This window comes from Muscardinus avellanarius (assembly GCF_963383645.1).
Source record: "Muscardinus avellanarius genome assembly, chromosome: X".
NCBI classification, from domain to species: Eukaryota; Metazoa; Chordata; class Mammalia; order Rodentia; family Gliridae; genus Muscardinus; species Muscardinus avellanarius.
Window position 1 is genome coordinate 26,787,029 of NC_137792.1, and position 15,845 is coordinate 26,802,873.

Genomic DNA, 15,845 nt, shown 5'->3' on the forward strand with positions numbered 1-15,845 from the left:
ATTTATTACAAGAAAAGATTGTTTTAAATGATTTTTATTTTCAAGATTTTTCTACGGCTTTTCTTTTGGCACTTGGCCCCAAAACCGATTACGGCACTATAAGTCACCTATTCTTTTTGCTTTGAACATTTTCTGGTAGACTCAAATTTAATGTAAAAATCATAAAAATAATGACATCAAAAGATGCCTAATATGATTAAGAATTAGTTAGATGTGATACAAAACTACAGTAATGTAACTACATATTTTTAATGCTAACATAAATATATTGACTATATCAATGCTCCTGAGGATGTGGAAAAAGATTGTTCAAACACTGCTGGTAGAAATGTTAATGGTACAACCATTTGTAAAAGTTTGTCAATTTCTTAAAATACTGAATATGTTTAACCACATACTTCAGAAAATGGGCTCTTCAACATTTATTCCAAAGAAATATAAACACTTTTATTGAAACCTGAACAAAATTTGGTTTTATTTGTAATAGCCAAAAATTATGAACAATCTAAATGCCCCTCTAAGATGGATAGCTAAACAAACTATGGTAGAGCCATACCACAGAATAACAGCAATGAAAAGGAATAAACTATTGGTACATTCAGCAACATGAATAAATTTCACAGGAATTAGGCTAAGCGCAAGAATGCCAATCTTTATATATTTTTTATTTTTGGTGGTACTGGGGTTCCTGGAAACCCTTCTACCTCCGGGATACACTCCCAGACCTATTTTTTTTTTTATGTTTTTATTTGGAAACAGGGTCTCTTAAGCCAGCGCGGCTGGCTTCGAACCTGTGTGATCCTCCTGTCTCCGCCTCCCAAGCGCGGGGATTACAAGCGTGCGCCACCATGCCCCGCTAAGAATGCCAATCTTTAAAATGTTGCATTCTGTATAACTCCATTTATAAAGTCTTGAAAAGACAACATGCAGAAATGAAATAGAGAGTAGCCATTGTCAGTATCTTGAATGTGACCATGGATATACAAATCTACACATGTGATAATAATGTACAGAGTTAAATGTATACACATGTACATAGACACATAAGTATGAGTAAAATTGGAAAAATATGGATAATATTTTTCAATTAATGTTCATATGCTGATATGATATAATACTTTAGACTTATAAAATTCTAGAAAATATTAATAATCTATGAAAAAATATACTCCATCACCCATAGTTTATCTAGGGATTTCTCATATGACAGCAGAGGAGAGTTCTTCCATATGAAAATGACATTAAAATGTATCAATTAATTCATTGATTCATTCATTTAATAAATATATTTTGGCTACATTCCAGTACCAGCTGTACTTAGAGCATATAAAAGAAAACCCTTCCTGCATTTTATAGAGTTTAATTCTAGGGAGAGAAGCACCACATTATATATTATAGAAAATTCTATTATTTAAGCAGAAAATATGTGAGTTTTAGGGAATACACTTATATTGGGGGAATTACTGCTGATAGTTATGTTTGTCTTGCCAGAAGGCTAATCCTGGTGAGACTCGGAGTAGGCAAAAGGCAATCCCTACCCACTTTCATAAGACTTCTCATTGTGTGAGCAGGGAGAGAGTTTCTCCATTTCCTTCTTTTCATAAAATCCCTTGCAAGGTTCAATTCCTATTATGTTTACATATTGTGCTCAGTCCTGATAAAGAAGATTAAGGTAGAATCCCAAATATCAAGAGATTCCCAAGTTAATAGGAGACTATATAATTAAAACTAATTACAATCATATAGACCCCAGCAATTCTACTTATAGGAACACAGAATTAAACAGAACAAAGAATTAGAAACAGATAATTGAACAGATACTTCTACATCAATATCATTATTCTTAGTAGCCAAAAGGTGAAAACAACACAAATACCCACTGACAGACGAATGGCTACACAAAATGTGGTGTGTTTGTGGATCCTATGTGTATAGAACTGCTCATAATCTCTTAATTTTTATAAAGGTTGTTTTGCACCCTTTCTCATCAATGTTATTTGTTTTTATTCTTATTTTCCTTTATTATTTGTAGAGGCTTATCTATTTGGTGATGTTTTCAAAGATCCAGATTTCAATAGATTTGTATGGTATTCCTTTTTCATAATTTTTAAAATATATACTTAATTTTTTTCTATTTTATAAAAGACATTTTAAAGCTATACAGTTGTGTCTGAATACAGCTTTTATTGTACCTACCATCATCACAGAATGTGCCAGTTGTGTAAATGTTACCAACAGTTTCTGTACATATTACAATTGTGCGCATTTTAACAAGAAAGATAATGTCAAAGACTAATGAAGTTGCACAAGATCAGAGTTAAAACCAGGTCTGAATATAAGAGGTCATTCATTAATTGCACTTGGAGGAATTCTTTACAAGGTGTCTTACTAGTGTCTCATCCACTTAATATTACACACCAAGTAGATAAGGAACATTATTTACTTTTGACATCTTTTGTCTCCTACTGCATATTTCTTCTTCAAACTACCGATGACTATAAGAAATAATAATAATCAATAAGTATAAATAAGTTAGGGGGGACATTTTGTCATGTCTGTGGGGTATTTACTGTTTATGGTATTTATATTACTAATGAAAGCCTCATATCAACAAGCTAGGACCATTTTAACTCCGATTTTTCATATGCTGGTTGTTATTATGACATATTTTATCAAGTAGCTATGAACTATTTTGTTTTTAAAATTCATCATTAATTGGTCTTATTTTGTATGTTATAATACTGGGGATTATAGTCAGGCCCTCCTGTATGCTAGATAATCTCCACTGAGCTTTTAATTCCTTGTGCTTTTAATATAATTTTATTAGTTTCTGGCTAAACTGCCCAGGATGGCTTTGAACTTATGACCCTCCAGCCTCAGATTCCAAAATAGCTCAGTTTACAGGTGTATGCCCTTGCCTGGCCATTATTAGCTACTCTTAAGCAATTATCATCCTATTGTACAATTTCTTCTTTATCTGTTTTACATATTTTTCTAATGCATACCATCCAATTACTCTTTCAAGGATTCTCAACAACTGCAGCCAGGCACGATGGCAAACACTAATAACCCCAGTACTTGGAAGGCTGAGACAAGAGGATTACAGGTTTGAGGCCAGCCTCAGCAATATACTGAGACCCTGTTTCAAAATAAAGATAGAATAGGGCTGAGGGTGTAGCAGAGAGGTAAAGCAGCCCTAAGTTCAATCCCTAGTACAAAAAACTCACAGTATTTATATATTTATAAAACATATAAACCTGCTAAATGAGTAATTATATGTCTTTCTACTAAACAAATCAAAAGACATAGATAGGACATATGATTTAATTAATGTACCTATTATGGTTATGTGTGTCAGTGTTGTAAAAGTCACTAGATTACTGATAATTTAATTTGAGGTAAAATTAAGGATACCCAAAGTTCTGGTTGCTTTTTTGGGGGAATGAAAGCATCTTATACCAATAGGTATGGAAATTGACATTGCCCGTGAAAATATAATACAATGCATTGAATCTTTATAGAAATCTTTACACATATCACTTGGCTATTGGATTTCCTGCTAATAGATCCAAGACTTATTTTATTACCCTTATATTGGTGCACTGTAATTATACATCACAGAGAGGTCAAAATACTCCAGACAGAGAACATAACAGTTTGTATATTTCCTTCCAATCCCATCCTACTCCCCACCTCTCCCACTACGTTAGCGAGATCAGGAGTGAATCCTCGTATAGGGACACAGTGTTTGAACTGCTTCTTTCATTAATCCTCCTTTTACCTTCCTATTTTTGTCTAGCTCTCAAATATGAGGAGAAATATACAGCTTTTGGCTTCTGAGACTGAATGATCTCACTTAGCGTAATATTCTCTAGTTCCATCTGTTTTTCTGCAAATGACATAGCCTTGTTTGTCTTTCTCGTTGAATGAAATTCCATTGTGTGAATATACCACATGTTCCGTATCCATTCATTTGTTGACAGATACCTAGGCTGTTTCCATAATTTGGTTTTTATGAATTGTTCAGCTGTAAAAATGAGCATGCATGTATCACTAGAGTATTCTGACTTTAATTCTTTGGAAAGATACTAAAGGGTGATATAGCTGGGCCATATGGTGGTTCCATTCCTGTTTTTTTGAGGAGCCTCCATATTGATCTCCATAGTGGTTCTGCTAATTTTTCTAAGACTTTACTCAGAAAGTAACATTAGATTCTGACTGAGTTTCAGACTGTTATCTTTGGAAGATACTTTATTTAAATGCTATTTTTGGATGACAGAAAATTCCTATCATTTACTTTGACATAATGGAACCTTACTGTGATTTCAGTAGAATGTTTAAATATGAAGTCTTATAAATCCTTATGAATGTGAACTCTTAAATGTAAACTCTTATGAATTCTTCAGTTAGGATAAGAAAACATAAAAAACATACATATGGAAGAACTAAGAACAGATTTTCAGAACGGAATAGTCTAGCGTTGGATGTGATGATAAGTATTAGAGGAGGCTCTTTTTCTATTTCATACACTAGTATTTAGAATAAAATTTCTACTTTTGTGTATGTGAATATGTATATACGTATATACATACATATATATGTATGTAAATACTCAGTAATTCTAAGATCAATATATAAGCATTTCAGAGACGATCATCATTTGCAGGTGCTCTGCCTTGCAAATGAGCTTGCTAACCACTTGGCTCTGAAGAGAAATTCTCTTCTTGCTTAGTCAAAAAAGGCAACAAATCTTATGCTGTTTTTTTTTTTTTTTAATCCCAGATGTCTTCAGAGCATGGATGTAATTTCTATATTAATAATACTTTTTATATGCTATATTTAGATAAGATATGGTAAAAGTATGTATAGATATCACACAGATATATTCTAGATTTGGTATGGAATAATATAAGCCTACAGTATACCTGTCACTGAAATTCATCATCGTGCGTATCTTCTAAGGGCATCTAAAGGGTATAAACATTTCAGAATTCTGCCTGTAATCAGTATGCTCCCTGCTGATAGGCAAAGAGAAAAACATTCTACTCACAGGGAAAAGTGGTGTATCTCTGTTTTTTATTTGCAGTATCTTAACTAGACATAAAGTTCCAGTCCAGTATAAAACTCAGAGGCCAAATGTTTCCATGGGAACTGAGGCGTCGATATAAAGAAGCATTGTGTGCGTATATCAGTTTTGTGTCAACAAAGCTTCATACATTTACATTGTCTAGGATACATGTACATAGAGCAAATCAAAGACTGTAGTATGTTAGCTAATATCCCAAAAGATTCGTATGCAGGCAGAACCTGAGATTTTGGCCTTATTTTGAAAGTGTTTGCATATAAGGTCATACTACATTAGGATGGGCCCCGAACCGAGTAACTAATGACTCTATAAGGTCATGTGAAGATGCATAGTTGGAGGATGTCATTATGACAATAAAGTCAGAGTTTAGAGGGATGGAGGAATGTCAGCTATTACTAAATCCTTTAGTAAGGATTGCCAACCATTACTAAAAGCTAGGAAAAGAACAAGGAAAGACTGTTTCCTAGAGCTTTCAGTGGGAACAACACCCAGAAGATTTACTGCCTTTACTTCAACTTTTTAGATTCCATCAGTCTGAGGAAATAAATTGTGTTATAGAAGCCTAGGAATCTACTAGTTTCTCTGAATTTCACATTGGAAATTCTGTCCTAGTTGCTTTCTTTATATAAGTAGAGAATCACTTAGAGTGACAACACGTCTACACTGACCCTTCCCCTCCATATATTTAATTAGGTATCCTGCAAACACAAAAAGTATATGCATTTAATATCTAGAGTCAAGAGTGTTTTCAAATAAAATCAGATCAAGAAAAAGGCTGATGAATTTTAAAATGCTATTTTAAATAGTTTAATTAACAATTCTCATTTCATCCTTAAATGTTGAAATAATTGACAACCAAGGGACTCATAAGACGGAGGCAAACAATTTAGTTATAATAGTATGTTTTTCTGCTATCATCACAGTTCTGAAGGTACCCAATCTGCAACATGTGAGGGTAACCTGATTAGTAGCCTGGTCTATTCACCTGCTTTTAGTAGTAGCCTGACTTGTGCGTTCAAACTTAACATAGTGCGTAATACAAAATCCTCACTCAACAAGGGGCTATTTCATAATATTAATCAGGTTATTTCCTCTGTATTTTTGTATGCTTTTTACCAACATTCCAGAGGCTATTTTCTCCTCTGCTCTACACAAACTAGAAACAAAGATCCAGAGAAACCACAGACTTCAGTGGCATTTTGAAGACATGCTTGCTAAGCTGATTTTTCACCCCTGCAGTAACTAGTTAAGAATATACAGGTGGTAGAAGGAGACAAGAATTGTGACTCAAGAGTGTAGAGGAAGGACTCTAAAAGAACAGACTTAAGAGGGTGGGGTCCTCAGCATGCTAGGACAAAAGGATTCAATGTCAGGGGTAAAGGGGAGTGTGAGAGGGAGTCAAAGACTGATTAATTACCTAAGGATACAGGAATCGAATGTTTTGTAATTTTAAATATGTATGTGCATATATGTGTGAAAATATATTACTTTAGAAAATAAAAGGCTGCCTTCATAGCATTTTCCTTTAATCCTCAAAACATCCCATTAATAAAGCACTGAAAAAAAGATTTGAGTGTTCAAGTAAAACATAAGATTAAGGAAAACCTGAAATATGATGATTTTATCAAAGATTATTAAAGTGGAAGAGTTTGTATTATTTTAATTTGCTTTACAAAAAGAATACTAGAATAAGGCATGTCAAACCGAATGCTATACATTTCTTTCTCACAAGTTGTACATAACTTGAGAAGTTCTTTCCAACATCCTATATGAACCGAATTTTCTTTTTAAATGAGTTGAGTGCTTTTTTTTCTTGCAGTACTGGGGATTGAACCCAGGGGCAATCTACCGCTTATCCAAGTCCCAGCCAGCTCTACTTTTATTTTGAAATAATACACCAATAAAAAAATAAAAAAAGAAAAGAGGTCTCCTTAAATTGCTGAGGCTAGCCTTGAACCTTCACTCCTCCTGTCTCAGCCTCCAAACTATTAGAATTACAGGTGTGTGCCACTACAATTAGCCTACATCCTCTTTTCTTGTGATAATGGAAATTGAATCAAGGGGTGTTCTACCTCTGAGTTACATGTCCAACCCTATTTTTATTTTTATTTTTATTTTTGAAAGAGGGGCTCAGTAAGTTGCTGAGGGCCTGGCTAATTTGTTGAGGATGGCTTTGAACTTGCAAACTTCCTGTCTCAGCCCCCCAAGTACTACCACCACACTTGGCTAGCACATTTTATAAAATGTATCCAATTCTTCGGTCAACTTAAAGAAGCGTCTAAATATGCAAGAGAACTTCCTCTAAATATAATACAGTTACCAGACCAAAAATGCAGGAACGGCAAAATAGTTTCATTGCCTTGCAGCATGTGCATTTTTAAATCACATTTATGATTTATAGTACTTAAAATTTCAAGACTTATGGCCACAAATGATATCTATTTTTTCCATGGAAACATCCATGTATTGAAATTTTTTATTATTAAGTTGACGAATAGTTCTATAATAACAACCTAAGATGAGGGCTACATTGCCTTTATGGACCTGGCCTTAGGGTGTTAGCTCTTCTTTATTCACTCTTATATACCCATATTACAAGATTACTTATTTGATCCAAATTTACATAAGAAAATACTTTTTTCGCTGTACTTGGTATTGAACCTAGGGGCATTTAATCTCCAATCTAGATCCTAAACCCTGTTTTAGTTTTATTTGTAAACAGGGTCTTGCTAGGTTGATGAGTGTCTCAGTACTTGCTGAGGCTAGGAAAATAGTTTCAAAAGCACATTTTGATCTATAATACATTAAAATATTTAATTCTAGATATTAAATATGAAGACACTGTTTCTACCCTCAATAATTAAGTTATACACGGTTATTCATTAAATATTTTGACCACCTAATATATGCCACATGGAGAGAGATTTAGAAATAAGGTTAAAAATGTATTGATTCATAAAGCTGCCTGGAAATGAAATAACTAAATTTTATCTATATTTTAGAAGTATTTACGATCACAATGATATATCATAAGAGAGTTCTTTTTGTGGAATTGTGTTTTCACTTATGTATATACTATCCATATTGTGTCTTACAATGAAGTTTTGAAGTAGTTATAAAAGCAATTTTATACTATTAATAAAATATAAACATTTAATGGGATTAATGTAATTATTATAAATTTTAAAGTAATATTTATCTATTATACGGCAAATAAAATGTCCCTTTAACAACAGTCCTCACAGCTTTCTAGATTTGTACCTTCTATACTGATTTCAATATTACAGACAAATGGTAAAAGCAAAAACTTTAAGGTACATGACTGACATTCATTATACTACAAAAAGTCTAAAAATTGTATGATTATTCTAACAGACCTCCATGTAAATATGTCATAGTTAAATGACTACTTCAATTTTAAAATGAATATGCAGGGATAATACTTTTTTCCTGAGTGCAAGATATATACACTAAGGAGTAATGAAGGGTTAAACAACTCACCTTAACAAAATATTTTAAATGAGAATATGCTTCAATTTAAGAGTAACCTTGTATTTTAATATGCATTTAAAATGATAAGATATGTTTGTATATATTTCAATAATCTGCAGAATAACAGGAAGAAGTACAATAACTGTTGGCACATTTCATAAATAATGAAGTAGATACAGTAATGGAATCATTTGGCAAAGATCTCGTAGTTGGTGTTTTACTGAGTTAACAGGATCTACTTCTTCTGAATCCCTGGGAAGAAATGCATATCAAGTACAGGTTTTTTATAGGTGTGAACAGAAAATTTAGTGGAAGAACTAATACTTGTATAAAATGAATTAACTTTAAAACTTAGAATTTATATTAGAACACTGGATTAGTGAGTGATAAATGGAAGCAGCTGGGATTCACTGAAAGATGTTATGTTCTGACATACTCCAAAATGTATATTATATGGATATTTAAGCTTCTGAATATGTAAAGTAAAAGACACATAAAGTACTAGTCTTTAAGAACAGTTGAGAATCCTCTTTATTTAAGATCATAGGCCAACAGTAATGAACACTGTATCATTTTTCAGATCAGTGACATTTGAAAATCATTCAATCTAATTCAGTGACAATTTTCAATGATATGATTAAGTGAAGATTATAAACATGACTGACATCTGAAATTTTACCCTAGGCTTTTTAAATACTCACTGTGGAATCATGGTTGAATAATATAGTAATGAGCTTATTTGCTTTTTGCTATCTCATGTCTGATTTTACGTAGTAAAAAATTTGGAACCTTCTAATAGGCAATTGATGAAAATGATACATTGAACATATTTATGAGAGTTATAACTTTCTCATTTAACAAATCAATAAACTCCTAGTTATATACCTAGGGCAAATGTCGATATTATGCTTTTTGTAAGAATATTTTTTGTGGCACTGGAAATTAAACCCAGGGGCATTCTACCTCTAAATTAAACCCCCAGCCCTATTTTACTTTATTTTGAAATGAGGTATCACTAAGTTGTGGAGGGCCTCACTAAGTTGCTGAGGCTGGAACCTGCAATCCTCCTATTTCACCCTCCCAAGTACTGGTATTACAAGCATGCACTACCAAGCTTGGCTTGTAAAATTATTTAAAAGACACTGGAATTTAAAATATTAAGCATGGACATCTTGGGAGGGAAGTAAAGAAAATACACAGGGATGCTTATGTGCCTGGATGTCAATCTTTAAACCCCTAGACAGTTAAATCTTCTTCCTTAGATTTATAATTACTAAAATACTTTAGCAGTGAAAAATTATTCATTTGACTAGACATAAAATGATTAGAAATTCAAATATCGGATACAGAAAAACGCATTGCCTAAAATTTAGTAGTATCTAAGAAAAAATGTATTAATCAACAAATCATCATTACCTATTTTATATCTCTTTTCATTTGAAAGAACAGGGGGAAAAGAACTATAGAAGTGAACTCAAAGTGCCTTATGAAGGTCATTACTCACAAATAGTGAGGAAGGGTCAAGAAATGATAGAATAGCTATATGAGAGATGTTTTATCAGACCTGAAATTTTCTCTACCTTTAACAAATCACAAATAAATGGGAGCTCTGGATATATTTTTATCTACAATTGGTATGAAGACAAACATAACCCTTGGAAGTGTCATTCCATTTCACAGGATTTTGTGCTGTTTTTTGTTTGCTTTTTAAAACCATGGCCAACTTTATTACTCATGAGCTTTGCTCTCAGCAAATATTGTACTAAAGGTATCGGTGCACTTAGAAGTAATTTCTTCCCACTAAGTGGTTTTCATAAATAAATTATAGATAGCATGGATAGCTTCATGCTAAAAGAGTCGCTACAGAGAATGCAGATCAGAACACAAATGTGGCTTCTGAGCTCTACAGAGCTAAGCCGTGAGCAACATTAAAGTGTGGATTGCAAATGAGAAGTCGGGACAGTGAAAGAAAAGGAAACTGAGGAACAAGATTTAAATGAGGTGCTAGTACACCTCGGTGTGGTGATGAACACCTGTAATCCCAGTACTTTGGAGGCGGAGACAGGAGGATTCTGTCATCTTTCCCATTCTCTGACCAACATCTTTTTCATTCTCTGAGAAAGACTTAGAGGGGGACGACAAGATTTATTTGGGCTTACAGTTCCAGAAAGTAAGTCAATTTTCAGCTAGCTACAAGGCAGAAACAATGGAGGCAAGGTATGGCAGAGGGATGCTGTTCTCATACCATTATGGCCTCAAGCAGAAATAGCTAAAGGAGGGAGCCAGAGACAAATATCATCCCAATGCCCTACCCCTAATGACCCACCACCTCCAACCATACTCTACCTCTGAACTTTACTACATTAGGGGCCAAATATTCAAAACACAAGACTTTGGGGGCGGTGACATTCAAAGCTCAAAGCATAACAGAATGAATGTGTTAGGAATAATGATTTATGGCACAGGAGTGAACTAAAGTGGGGGAGAGCTGTACGTGGTGGCGTACACTTTTAATCCCAGTATTTGGGAGGCTGAGACAGGAAGATTGCAGGTTCGTGGCCAGCCTCAGCTACTTAGTGAAGCCCTCTGCAACTTAGTGAGACTCTGTTTCAAAATAAAAATAAAAATAGGACTGGGGGTGTAGCTATGTGGTAAAATGACCCTAGGTTTAGCCCCCAGCACTGAAAAAAAAAAAATTGGAAGACTCTAAGAAGAAAGGAGAACACAAAATTAAATTGACCTAAGGTCTTAAATCTGCCAAAAGTATCCCTTTGGAAGGAAGTATCTTCTTTTCTTCCCTCTTAAGAATTCTATTGTTAAATTTCATAAATTCCAAAGCTATTTAAAGATTTTTAGGAGACCTGTAGTGTCAAATTCTACCCAAGGCTTATAATCAGAACATTAATGGTTTAATATGATTTAATATGATCTGACACAGTTATAGATTGTGTGATTATATTTGGTGTGCTGCTCTCGTCATTTTCCTGTCCCACAGAGGAATATTTTTACACCTTGAAGAAGAGAGGTATATTTTTAAGATATTTTGTATGTATGTGTATGTATGTGTCTTTGTATGTATATAAAATACACACACACACACACACACACACACACACACACACACACACATATATATATATATATATATATATATATATATATATATATATATATTGATGGTAGAGATTAACCCAGGGCCTCATACATGCTAAATACTTGTTTTCCCACAAAGGGCTCATAGACCTCATGTGATTTAAGAAAAACTCAAATATGTAGCTAAGTTTCTAGAATTCGGATGCTTTTCATATAATTTTCTATTAGCAATAACAAATTCTTGAGTGTGGATGAGCTTACCAATGGTATCACATTGCATTGACTTTTTTTTAATAAGCAAGACTAAAGTCTGTGTAGAATCTATTCTTGGTTTCTATATATCTTGTACTTATCTTTAACATTTTCTTTCTATGTTTAAATTGAATGCATTCACTTTCCCCCTTTTTCATGATGAAATTTATAACAGATTAGTCTCTTTTATTATAAAGAACCAACTCTTAAATTTATCAGTGTTTTTTCTTTCTATTTTCTTTATTTTTAGTCCTTACTTTCCTTAGAGAATTTTTTGTACTATTTTTAGTTGAAAACTTGGTTCTACTTATTTTATCTCCTTTTAATGAAGATAAAAGAAAGAATAAAAATTGAACCTCCGGGTAGAACCTAAACCATTTCTCATGGGTTTCATATGGAATGGTCTTTGCTATACAAATGTGGTTCTATACTCTTGATATCTTATTCAATACAGTTTAAGTTAATTGATTTGAATTTATAAAACTGAATTTACAAATATGATGCAATAGTAAATATGATATATAGTAATCACTATAATATAGTAATTAATATAATAGTAATATAATAATATATAAATTTATAACATAAATTTATTTCTAGTATTATATTAAGGAATATGCACTATAGTTTGTAAACTTAATGACATTTTCTGCAACCTAAAATAATGTTCATTTTTATTTGTAAACATAGTAGAAACAACTTAAAATATGTTAATTTCCTATGCCTTTCGTAAATTTATGAAGAAGAAAAGAAAACATGACCCTTAGATGGTCTTCCTTTTCTGCCTCTGCTGTTCTCCAGCACAGGAAAGAGAATAAACAAGAAACTAATTCCTATCCCTATCAGGAGTAGAGGTATGGCCTCAAAGGTGAATGGCATCTTAACCCAGTAAGGTTGGATCTTGGATGACAACAGATTCACAGTATATAGATTCTCTAGTCCTCATCTGACACACACAAAAAATAGGAGAGGCATTAAATGCTAATTATACCTTTGGCTAATCCACAGCACACTCACCCATCCAGCTTTTTTACCCCGTCTTTTGTGTGAGATGACTCAATTACCTGTGATCTCTTACCTAGCTTCTGGATGGGTTTAACCAATGAGCAGTACTGGATATTGGAGGGCTGGATAGAGAAGTCAGTATTGATCTTCTCCCCAATCCCCCACCAGTTCATGATTTCAGAAGAACTGCTATTTTAGATACTGTATTTATGGTCACAGTTGCTGTTCTGTGGGTCACTCCCAAAGCAATAGCTTCTATCACATTAATAGTTCTCACCTCATGCCTCTTTTGGTTTAGAGACAGTGAGGGTTATTAACTCATATTGACCCCAGGATGCTTTATTACTCATTATTCCTTCTTTTACTACTGTCCACACTTAAGTAATTACTATTCTGATACTCTCTTCAACTTTGTTTTTGTGCGTACCATCTGCTTCATACCAAGACAGTTAATAATAGACTTGGCTTTTCAAGATTACTTGGAATTATATGGTGACTATATCACTACAGATCTCAATGGACTAATGATAAAAGTTTTTCCTGTCTATGAAAAGTACCCAATGGATTGATTGAACTCTGACCATTTCACAGGGATCAAGGAGAGCATTCCTAATCATGGGAGAGCTACAGTTTTCTGAATGCTTAGTCAAGAGTTCAGATTTGGGTTCAGTTTCCTTAAATAAAATTATTAAACTATTGCTTTTCTTGTAAATCCAAATTTACCATATATAATCATATACTATGATTTGGAGTATCGACACATAAAAAATTGCAATTAAGCCCGGTCCAATGGTGTATACCTGAATTTCAGTACTTGGGAGGCTGAAACAAGGAGGATTGCAGGTTCAAAGCCCACCTTAGTGCAAGGCTTTCAGCAACTTAGTGAGACTCTGTTTCTAAATAAAAAATAAAATCAGTCTGCAGGTGTAGCTCAGAGGTCTAATACCCCTAGGTTTGATCCCCAGCACCACACACAAGAAAAGAATTGCCATTAAACCATAGTATATTTAATTATTCATACTCTCATTTTCTACTACTAAATATTTTGTAATCTGACAATGTTAATTAAAGGCTCTAAATAAAAATATATTTCCATCAACTTTGCTTTATTTTAGTATCATTTCTAATGTGTAGTAATTTTTATTATGTTTTTATTATTACTTATAATATTCTTTGGTAAAATGGCATTATTTAAAAATATTTTTCCCTCTGGGTGTGGTGGCACACGCTTGTAATCCCTGCGCTTGGGAGGCAGAGACAGGAGGATCGCTCTGGTTTGGAGCCAGCCTCGCTGGCTTAAGAGACCCTGTTTCCAAATAAAAAATATAAAATAGGTCTGGGAGTGTAGCTCAGAGGTAGAAAGGCTTCCAGGAATCCCAGTACCACCAATATATATAATGTCTTTGTTACTCATTATTATATCACTGACTTTTACAATAATTTTTTATTGATGTTATTTATAATAGCATTTTTATTTTTAGTCACTGTCATCTCATTTAGACCAGAGTCCAAACTCTAACCATAGCTCACCACGACATACAACCTCCTTGGTCCTTTTGTGTATTTTTTTTCCCCACAGTTTTCTGAACATACTGAGTCCTCATTCTAAAAGCTTCTTCTCTTCAAGGTATTTTTTAGCACTCTTCTAGAACCATGTCTTACCCTCTCACTGCCTTCAGGTCTCAGCTTAGATAACTTAAGCAAGAGATCTTCCAAGACTTTCTCTTCTATTCATCTAATCTTCATTAACTTACCTATTGCTACATACATTATATACATTTATAGTTCCCTGTCATGTGCTGAAAATTTCATGACAGAAACATGTTTTCTATGATCACTGACTGTAGTGTCCTTAAATCACCTAAAATACAACCTTGCACATAAAAGACACTTGATAAATAACAGTGTGTTGAATACAAATGTTTTAACATTATACTCTCAAAGTTACGACTATATAAATTGCCAATCAATGCCTTCTGTAGTTTACTCTAATTTAAAAATATGTCGGTTTTACACAAACAATAATAAGTGCTGGCAAAAATGTGGAGAAGGAGAAAATAAATTGTTGGTGAGATGGTAAATTAGTTGAAACACTTTGGAAAATAGTATGGAGGATACTCAGAAGAATGGTAATGAACCTATCATATGATACAGAAATACATTTTCTGGGTATCTACCTAAAAGAATGGAAAAAGAACCACTCAAGCAATGTATGCATACCTGTTTATAGAAGCACAATTCATAATTGCCAAAGTATGGAAACAGCCAAAATGACCATCAACAGGCGAATAGATTACACAATTATGAGGTATATATACAATGGAATTCTACTTGGCCATAAAGAAGAAGAAAATTATGTCATTTGCAGGGAAATGAATGGAACTGGAGAATATTGTGTTATGTGATACTAGTCAGTCACAAAAAGTAAAAGGTCTGATGTTCTTCCTCAACAGGAAGCTGGGAAGAAATTGGGAAAACGCAGGAGGGACTCTAGACAAAGAAACCATAGTGGAGTGAAGGAGGGGACCTAACTGAGGGAGGTCAGAGGAAGGAGGACGACTTGGAGAGGGAAACACCTCAATGGACATAATGTACATACACAAACTTATCAAAGCCAATCACTGTGTTGAGCACAGGAAGGTGGGAAGGGAGGTGTGAGGTGGGGACTGAGGGAGGCCTCCACTAGTACTGTGTGATATATGCCTCTATCACCATGAAATTCATGAATATGTATAATTACAATGCACCAGAAAAAATGTCAGTTATAAAAGAAGCTAATCTTATTTCCTGGTTTATATAATAGATTGCTTTATATCCTACCCCAGGATCATTTATTCATTTTATATAGAACATCCAAAATAATCTTTAGTAAAAAACATCTTGCCCTTGAACACCAAAAACAATTTTTAGGAAAAAT

General features: G+C 33.6%; 1 protein-coding gene across 2 annotated transcripts in view; it reads right to left on the reverse strand.

Annotated features, from left to right (window-relative positions):
• The window catches only part of DMD (dystrophin), a gene marked incomplete at both ends in the record, with an annotated part of 2,101,015 nt that overhangs the window by 1,721,681 nt on the left and 363,489 nt on the right, over positions 1-15,845 (reverse strand). The gene's annotated exons all lie outside the window — the stretch shown is intronic.